We start from the raw sequence: 10421 nt of genomic DNA on the forward strand, positions 1-10421 counted from the left end.
TGTTCTCACTGCTAGTAAATGGTGAGGATAGGGTTTGAACTAGGCATCGAATGCTAGAGTCCATGCTCTAAACCACTTTGCAGTCCTGTTCACCAATGAGAGTGTTTTAGAAAGAAACAGAACATAACAAAGAATGCAGCCCTCACTGTACAGGTGGGGTGTGGAGGGCACGGCAAATTTGCTCCTTCAAAGAAACTAAACCATATGTTCTAGTGTTAGGAATCCACACTCACTCCAGGGAGGCTTAGGGTCAAAGGGCATTTAAGCCAGTGTGTGTTGAGGGGTGACACACAGTCAGATGGAAAGAAAGAGTCCATGTTTCCCATTCGCTCACTGGAGGAAGGTCCTGTGCTGGTTGGAGGAGCAGAAGGATCAGGGGTTCACGCTGGGAGGTCAGATAGGGGTCAGCACAGCCTGGAAGGGCTTGAGATCCCTGAGGGTACTCAGGAGGCTATCCACCAATGTTGCCCGAAAAGTGAGTTCTCACAGAAGAGGTCTGGTTGCTTTTCATGCATGTTGTTTTCTTTCCTTCCTGAGGATGCATGTGGCATGGGGTCCTGAGAAACCCCTTGTTGGTCTCGTGTACCTGTTAGCTCCCAGTATTGAGCTAGTCAATGAGTCTTTGATATTTACCAGCATCCCAGTCATAAAGCAAGAACCATAATAAATTCATTCTGAGGTTGGCCCCTAGAGTGAGAATTTCTTCACATGCCATGGTAATGAATCAGTAGACAGTAGGCTTCCCTGTTTGATCCAGCTTGTCTTGGCCCTTACTGGAAGCTCTAGGAGAGAGAAGAAGGCTGCCAAAGAGTTATGCTCCTGGCTAGGAATGGAGACCCCCCTGGATGCTGGGGAAAGTCCCTAAAAGTAGCTCTTGGTTCTGAACTGTCTGCTTTATCCTCTTACCAGCAGCCTTGTTGGCCAATAGCAGTATCTTTATCCTCTTACCAACTGCATTGTTGGCCAAAGGGTTAGCAGTATCTTCATCTCCAAACCTAAATGGAAAAATTACACTTTCTTCCATATAATTGAAATTTCTTCCATATAATTGAAAATTATATCTTTTCAATTCTTATTTAAAATTAAACTCTTTTTTTGGAGTTAATTGTAGGTTCACATGCAGTCATAAGAAATAATACAGAGATATCTGTAACCTTTTATCAATTTCCTTCAGTGTTACTATCTTAACAAAACTATAGTACAATGTCTCAACCAGTGTACTATTATGGGTACAGCTGAGATATAGAACAATTTCATCATCACAAGGCTGCTTCATGTTAGTCATCCCTCCCTTTCTCTTCCTCACTCTTCCTGCCCTTAACCTACTCCTTATCCGTGGCAACCATTAGCCTACTTTCTATTATTTTGTCATTTCAATAATGTTATGCAGCTAGAACCGTACTGTATGCAAATTTTTGAGTCTTTTATTTATTTATTTTTAATTTAGCATTGTTCCTAGGGATTCATCCAAGTTATTTCATGCATCAGTAATTTATTCCTTTTTATCATTGAGTAGTATTCCATGGTATTCACCTGTTGTAGAACATCAGAAGTCTACCTGGTGTGTGTGTGTGTGTGTTAGTTGCTTAGTTGTGTCTGACTCTTGGTAACCCCACGGACTGTAGCTCACCAGGCTCCTCTGTCTCAGAAATTCTCCAGGCAAGAATACTGGAGTGGGTTGCCATTCCCTTCTCCAGGGGAATGCTTGGCTATTAAAAATAAATCTATTATGAACATAGATGCACAGACTTTGGTAAGTGTTCATTTATTTGAAACAAAGCCCAAGAGTACAATTCCTAGCTCTTATGGCAATTGAATGTTTCATTTTATGAGAAATGGACAAACTGTTTTCCAGAGTGGCTGCAGCATTTCATGTTTCCACCAGTCATTTATGAGTGATCCAGTACCTCCACAGGCTTGTTGGCATTTGGTGTTTGATTTTTTAAAAGTAATTCTTATAGGTGTGTAACATTATGTCATCATCGTTTTATTTGCATCCCCCTACTGAGTAATGATGTTGAACCTCTTTTCATATGCTTGTTTGCTATCTTAATGTTTCTTTGGTGAAATTTGTCTTCATGTCTTTCACCCAGTTTCTAATTAGGTTGTTTGATTTTTTTTTTTTTTTTTTTTACTGTTGAGCTTTGAAAATTCTTTATACGTTTTAGATACTAATCCTTCTGTATCAGAAATATATTTTTGCAAATGTTTTCTCCATCTATAGCTTGTCTTTTCAATTTTTAGCAGAGTCTATTGTAGAGCAAAAGTTTTCATTTTTACCATCGCATATATCATTAGATTAGCTATAAAGCATAAGTTGAGATGATTTCTGGGGGCCTTCAGTGAAGCTGAACAATGTTAGGAATTTTAAAACAGTCTTTTGTCCCTTAATTTCCCAAGTTCAAAGGGAATATTTTCAAAGAGAGAAGAAAGTATGAATTCTTTATTTCCCCTTTGGATAGACATGTATTTCTCCCAAGTTCAGGTTGTTGGTGGTGATGGTTTTTTTCCCCCAGGGCTTTCTATGCATACTTTAATTGATTATGCCCACCTCCCCCCTTTAAGGCAGATGTAAACAGCAACTGAGATGGCAGATGGTAATGTAAACCTATACCTCAGAGAGTTAGAAATAACAGCCACATATGTGCAGTGTTGAAGTCATGGACCCTTGGCCTACAGTGTTCCCAGTGTAAATGCAAGGAGCCATTGTATCTCTGACATGATTTGTAGATCCAGGAGCCCTCTGAAGTGTGGCTGAATTGGCTTTTGGCTTCATTCCTAATGAATGCCTAATGGTAAATAGCTTTAAATGAATGTATTTTTATTTTAGTCACAAATATTCAATCTTTATGAATAAGAATGGTCACAGTGATGGACATTTTCAGACAATTTATTTCAGTCAATAACCAAAAAATGTGCACTTGAAATATTTGCCTTCCAAAATCAATCTAAGGCAGTTCTGTGTTGATGGGTATTGGGGCTCCAGCTTTTCAATTAAGAGAAAGAGAGGGAAAGAGAGAGAGCACTGAATATTTGTAGGCTGATGTTTAATCCCAGAGATCTGGCTGGATCACTTTGGTTATCTTTTTAATCCTCAGAGAGGAGAATTACGGTTTTAGATCAATATCTTCTGGTAAGTAAGTGTCTATGGGAAGCTTTGAATACAACTTTAACTCTTAATAACAGAGGATGATTTGAGATAATCTATAAGAAAATACTGATATCATTTATTCTCATCTGATTGAAATAAAAATATAGAATATATTTAAATTTCTAGAAATTGTCAAATACTTAGTAAGTACTTATTGAAATTAGAGGTAATATTATTAATGCACTTGAGAAATAATACAGAAAGATAGATCCTTTCTATATTGTTCTCAGTTTCCCCCAGGGGTGACATATTGTAAGACTATATCATAATATCACAATCAGATATTGATATCCATACAATTCACCTACCTTACTCCTATTTCTCCAGCTGTGTGTATGTATTAAGTTTTACACAATTTTATCACCTGTGTAGGTTTGTGTATATACAACCACAGTTGAGGTACTGAATATATCCACTGTCAGGAAGATCCCTCTTGTTCTTTTATAACCACACCTTCTCCCTACTTCCCTCTCCTGTTGTCTTTGTTCCATCATTATATTATCTCTGGCCCCCTGGTAGCCACTAATCTGTTCTCCATTTCTATAATTTTGTCATTTCCAGAATGTTATATAAATGGAATCATATAGTATATAACCTGTGGTACTGGGTTTTTCCTCTCGGCATAATTCTCTGGAGATTATTCATGTTATCAGTAGTTCATGTTATTTTTTATTGCTGAGAAGTATTCTATGGTATGCATATACCCCAGCTGGAAGGCTATTTGGGCTGAATTCAGTTACCATTTATTAGAAATAAAATGCTATGTACATTTATGAACAGGCTTTTGTGTGAGCCTACATTTTCATTTCTCTGGGGTTAAGGCAAAGGGGTGCAATTGTTGTTCTGTATAGCAATTGAATATCTGATTTTTTAAAAACGTGCAACACCTTTTATTCCAATCACCTCTCAAAACAGATTTCAGTATGATGAGAACACAATTCAGAGAACACACGGGAACAAGGTAGTGCATTGTTTAATTTTCTAAAAAGTCACCAAGCCATTTTCTAGAGTGGTTATATCTGTTTACATTCCCACTAGCAACGTCTGAGTGATCTGGTTTCTTTGCACCTTCACCAGCATTTGACATTGTCACTAGTTTTTATTTTAGCCATTTTAATAGGTGTGCAGTGATATTTCACTGAAGTCTTAATTTGCATTTTGTTTATGGCTAATGATGTTGACACTCTGCTTGTTTAACTTATATGCAGAGTACATCATGATAAACGCTGGGCTGGAAGAAGCACAGGCTGGAATCAAGATTGCCAGGAGAAATATCAATAACCTCAGATATGCAGATGACACCATCCTTACGGCAGAAAGTGAAGAGGAACTAAAGAGCCTCTTGATGAAAGTGAAAGAGGAGAGTGAAAAAGTTGACTTAAAGCTCAACATTCAGAAAACAAAGATCATGGCATCTGGTCCCATCACTTCATGGGAAATCAATGGGGAAACAGAGGAAACAGTGTCAGACTTTGTTTTTTGGGGCTTCAAAATCACTGCAGATGGTGATTGCAGCAATGAAATTAAAAGACACTTACTCCTTGGAAGGAAAGTTATGACCAACCTAGATAGCATATTAAAAAGCAGAGACATTACATTGCCAACAAAAGTCCGTCTAGTCAAGGCTATGGTTTTTCCAGTGGTCATGTATGGATGTGAGAGTTGGACTGTGAAGAAAGCTGAGTGCTGACAAATTGATGCTTTTGAACTGTGGTGTTGGAGAAGACTGTTGAGAGTCCCTTGGACTGCAAGGAGATCCAACCAGTCCATTAAAGGAAATCAACCCTGAATATTCATTGGAAGCATTGATGCTGAGGCTGAAACTCCAATACTTTGGCCACCTGATGTGAAGAGTTGACTCATTGGTAAAGACTCTGATGCTGGGAAGGATTGAGGGCAGGAGGAGAAGGGGATGACAGAGGATGAGATGGCTGGATGGCATCACCGACTCGATGGACATGAGTTTGAGTAAACTCTGGGAGTTGGTGATGGACAGGGAGGCCTGGCATGCTGTGATTCATGGGGTTGCAAAGAGTCGGACATGACTGAGCGACTGAGCTGAACTGAACTGAATGATGTTGAACATTTTTTCATGTATTTAGTTTCTTGTTTATCCTCTTCAGTGAAGTGTCTACCCATGCCTTTTGCTTATTGTCTAATTGTCCAGTGTTTACTGTTTAGAGAATTATTTGTATATTCCGGATATCAATTTTTGTTGGATATGTTGGATGTGGTTTGAAAAGATTGTCTCATAGTATGTAGTCTATCTTTTTATCTTCTTCACATGAGTTTCACAGAGCAAAATTTTAAATTTCATGAGTCTTATTTAAAGATTTTTCATTGAAACCATCTAGGACTAAACATTTCTTTTGAGAGCTTTCAAATTACAGTTGCAATTTATTTACAAGTTCTAGGTCTATACAGATGACCTGTTTCCTATGGGTTAGATTTTGGTAGTTGGTTTTCAAGGATTAGTTCATTTCTTCTAAGTTACTGAATTCTGAGCATAAAGTTGTTACCTTGTTATCTTTTAAGTGGGTGTAGGATACATAGTAATATTCCTTATTTCATGCTTGTTATTGGTGATTTGGTGATCTCTCTATTTTATCAGTCTTGCTAATGGTATATCAATTTTACTGATTTTTTTCCCCAAAGAATAAGCTATTTGTTTCATTGACTTTTTTCTGTTGTTTTCTTATTTCAATTTCATTGATTTCTATTTTTATCTGTATTATTTTCTTTTTTCTACCTGATTTGGATTTATTTTGTGCTTCTTTTATTGGTTTCTTGGAATAGGAAATTAAGTTATTGATTTTCTTCATTTCTTTCTTCATTTTATTTATTTATATATTTTTTCTTTCTTCATTTTAAATGTATTAATGATAGTTTGATGTGTTGTATTTTCATTTTCATTTAATTCTAGGTGTTTTCAAATTTCTTTTGAACCTTTTGACACAATGTTAGGTACAACAGATACAATAGTGAATAAAATACAGTGTCACCACAATTTCAAAATCCTTTGCATGAAATATGGTTCGGGCAGATAGACAAGAACAGTCAAATTTTGGAGGTTGTAAGACTACAGCAATTATTTACCTACCCTTTTGAAAAAGAACAGAAAATGACATTCTTTCAGGAGGGACAGTGTTACATCATTTTAAGAACTGTCAAATTTTAAATGAAACTGAATTATTTGTGATGTTTTGGCCTCAGTGATGACATCTCCCCAGGATTGTGGGTGACTTGCCTTTAAATGACAGTGGTGTCCCTACTTTCTGATGTCAGCTGACCTGATTGAATATCTCTTAGAATGGGCCACTCATCTGTCAGGACCTGACATTGCAGCTTTCCAAGGCCTGACTGGGTATTTGATCTGTGATACACCCATGTTTTCCATGCACACCCCATCTTTTATCTCACTGTCATCTCTACATTGATTTTCTCTCATTTCCTGCAGTTGATTCTGTTCCAAGTTTTGCCCCACTTATGTGCATTTCTCTCTAGTCTCCAGGCCCTGGCCTATACTGGTTTGTCTTATCCAGTTGAGATCTAGAACCATGAGGTTCTGAGCATCATTTTGACCAAAGAGGGCACAGTCCCAGTGACCTTAAGTGCCATTTTGACCCAGAGAATCACAATTACAATAATTGTTCTTGAGCACTCTTCCGATCCAAACAGACATCATCACCCTGCCCTACCGTCTTTTATTAAGTTCTCATTTCAATCTAACTACATTCCAATGAATTCTCATCACAACCCACTAGGTTTGTGTTATTTTATGTTACAGATTTAAAACTTGATTATCAGAGATCTAGGTCACTTGTCAATGCTGAATAGCTGCTGAGGAGCAAGGGAGTGGCTTGAACCCACATCTCTCTTCCCCAGTCAATGTTCTTTTCTCTATCTTGCCTGTAATGCATGTGACACTGTCCCCAGTTGTCTCTGCATTGGTGGTCTTCCCACGCTTCATTCTCTTGCATCAGTGAAGCAGACAGATACGACCCATTCTTTGCTTCCTCATGAAAACCAAGTGTTTTTTTTCTTTTTGAGTAACATGCTCTCAAAGCTGGACATCTGGCTACTGTATAAAACGGTGATCACCACTCAGGAGAACAGCAAGAGAGCCATGCAGCTTTTCTTTGGTTACTAATCCAAAGCTTTGTTTGAATATTAATTCTATCACGGTATCTCTGATGCTCGATTAAGTCACTGTACTAAAGATGAGATACATGCTGACTAAGGCAACTCTAAGTCATTAAGGGCACCCAAATGCTCTCTGGTCACTGGTTACCTCTCCAGCATGTTTGAGCGTGAACATGCTTGGGGAGAATGAATTCATAGTCCTTTTCCAAGCTTGCTTCCTTCTAGCTAAGCTATTAGAGTTTTCCAAATCTGAGACTTGTTCAGATTCTGAGAAATTTCCACTAGAGGCAACACAAAGAGGGAACTGAGCCTAATTCCCACTGCGTCACCAAAACCTTTCAAACGTTACTGCAAGCATTCATATGAGGCTGCCTGGTTGGAGGAAACCAGCGAGGGAATTGATGTCAGCTTCCAGATGGTAACAGCAGTGCAACACGGCGCGTTGTTTATGGGGGCTTCTAAACACAGAGGGAGCAAGCGCGTATATTTTCCCAAAGGGCACATGGGATTTTAAGGTATGTGCAATGTGGTTTAAAGTTTTTGTTGCTCAGAAAGAAGTGGTTAAATGAGGGGTTATCACATTTGAATTGTGCTACAAAATTATTAATAAGTAAGTTCATTAACTTTCTGTGAGCACACGAAAGTGTTGACTAAGGTTTTCAGGATATGGAAAAAAATCTTTTAAAGTTTTACAACTTGGCCTCTTTAGTTTCAGCATCATGAAAAATGACACACCATTTAGGAAATGTGAAAGCAAATTTTAAACCCAGCATGTATTGAAAATAGCGGCTATAACTTCTGCACTTGATTTCAAGGAAATTACACGCCTCATATTACCACACACATAAAGCCCAGTGGGAAACTCTCTTGCCTTTTGCCAGTGAGAAGGTCAGCGCCTCAGTTTCTGGCAAGGGCCTCTGTCTATGCAGAACTCTGGCCCTGCTTCCTGTCTGTCCAGGACACCCTGGCCTGGCAGCTCTAGAATGCTGATAGAGGAGCAGCCCCAGGGTGCACTGTGGTTGGAAGGGGAGGTTAGAGGCTCTGCCTCAAAGTTGCACTTGCAAAGCAAAGCATGGTTATTACTAGGTTGCATGTTCGTTTGGGTTTGCATTAGTTATGCACACTTTGGGGAGGCTAAGTCAACCAGCTCTTGTCTCTGCCAGTGCTTCCAAAGGAGTTTTTCTCACATTCTCATCACTATCCAGGAAGTTGAAATGATACCAATTGCCTTTAAGGTCAATTCTGAACATCTTCATCTCGGATCAAGACTGACTTGATCTGATCCTATCTTACCTCTCCCACTAGGTTAACACTGCTGTCTAAATGATTTCCTCCACATTCCCCACACATTCTTGTCCCAAGCATATAATATACTGGAAGGAAAGCTCATGGTTTCAAATCATAGAGAACTGGGGCTTAATCTTTATCATGTCTAGTGATACTCTGGGTGACCATAGGCAGTTTAGTATCGAGACCTCATTTTCCTACCTATAAATAGGGATAGTAATATCCATATTATACAGTTGGGTTAAGTATTAAGAGAGAGAACAGCATAAAAGTATCTGATACAGTGCCTAGGCTCATAGCAGTTCCCTAATAAATACTCATCCTCTTCCCTTGTCCTTTGCTTTATTTTTTATTCTCCCATCCCCATAAATGATAAAATCAAGTTTAATTTTGTCAAATAAAAACCTCATAGATCAACTTAGACAAAAATGTGTATTTGGATGGTCAGTAGAACTTTGAAAATCGTGTATGAGAACAACCAGTAAAAGGTAGAGCTCCATGACTATCTGTCCTTTGTACAATCCCATTTCTAAATATTTACCTAAAAAACAAAACTGAAATAAGAATTTTCTAACAGAAAAAAAATTCAAACTAAGAACAACCCTAATGTCCATCAATAGGTAAATGGATGAAAAAAATTGTAGCATCCTACACAGTGGAATGCTATACTACAATGAAAAGGAGTAAACAACTACTACAACAAAGGTGTAAATGAATCTCAAAACATTTTGTTGAATGAAAAAATCCAGATACTTATTGCACAATTATATGAAAATCAAGAATAGAAAAATGCAATTTATGGTGAAAGAAATCAGAAGAGTAGCTGCTTGCATAGATGGTTAACTAAAATAGGCACAAGGGAACTTTCTGAAATTGATGTAAATATTCTACATCTTATTTGGGAATAGATTCCTAAAAGTGGCATAGTTATATTAAAGGGAGAAAGTATATGCCATTGTGCACTTTTCACACTGTTAGTGTTGAAAGACTGTTTTCTCATAGCCGATAACAGAATAGTTGTCGAACATACAGGTTTTGCCAAAATGATATCTCAATATACTTCTGATTCCTTTCATTTAGGTGAGGTTGAACATTCTTTCATACAGAAAGAGCAACTGCGTTTCTTTTCTGTGAACAATCCATTCATACTTCTGACCCTTTTCTCAGTAGCTCTTCTATGTTAGAGTTATGTCTTTGTCTACGACAGAAGTTGCACACACTTTCCTGAAGCTTGCTATTTATTTAGACAGTTCATTCTTATTTTGACGTGCAGAAATTTTAAAAAATTATATAATTAAATACATCATTTTCCCCAAATGCATCTGGAATTTATATCATAGAAAAGATTTTTCTACTTCTACATTACAGAAAAATTTGTCTATGTTTTCTGGCATTTTTATGGTTTCATTTTCTAACATTAAACATACAGTTCACTTAGAAACTGGTATATCATGAAAGAAATGGATTCAATTTCATCTTTTCCATGTGACTATCTAGTTATCTCACCTATTTAAAAGTTTACTCCCTCTCTTCACCCTTAAGATGTCACTTTTATCATATTCTAAATTTCTATTTGCATTTGGGTCTATTTCTGCAACTCCTGTTCTGTTCCATTGGTCTGTTCCAGCTATTCAAGTGCTAGTATCACACTGATTTAACTATAGAGGATTTATAATATATAATAAGATTATTTTCTTCTCTCTTTGCTTTTGTTTTTCGGGGATCTTCTGGCTATCTTTGTCTCAAATTTACTTATTTTTTGTCCTTCATGACTGTTTTATAGTTTTTCTCATATAGCTTTTGAATATTCCTTATTAAGTTTGTACCTAGGTTTGTGACT

The sequence above is a fragment of the Cervus elaphus genome, chromosome 18 (assembly GCF_910594005.1).
Source record: "Cervus elaphus chromosome 18, mCerEla1.1, whole genome shotgun sequence".
In the NCBI taxonomy this organism is placed as follows: Eukaryota; Metazoa; Chordata; class Mammalia; order Artiodactyla; family Cervidae; genus Cervus; species Cervus elaphus.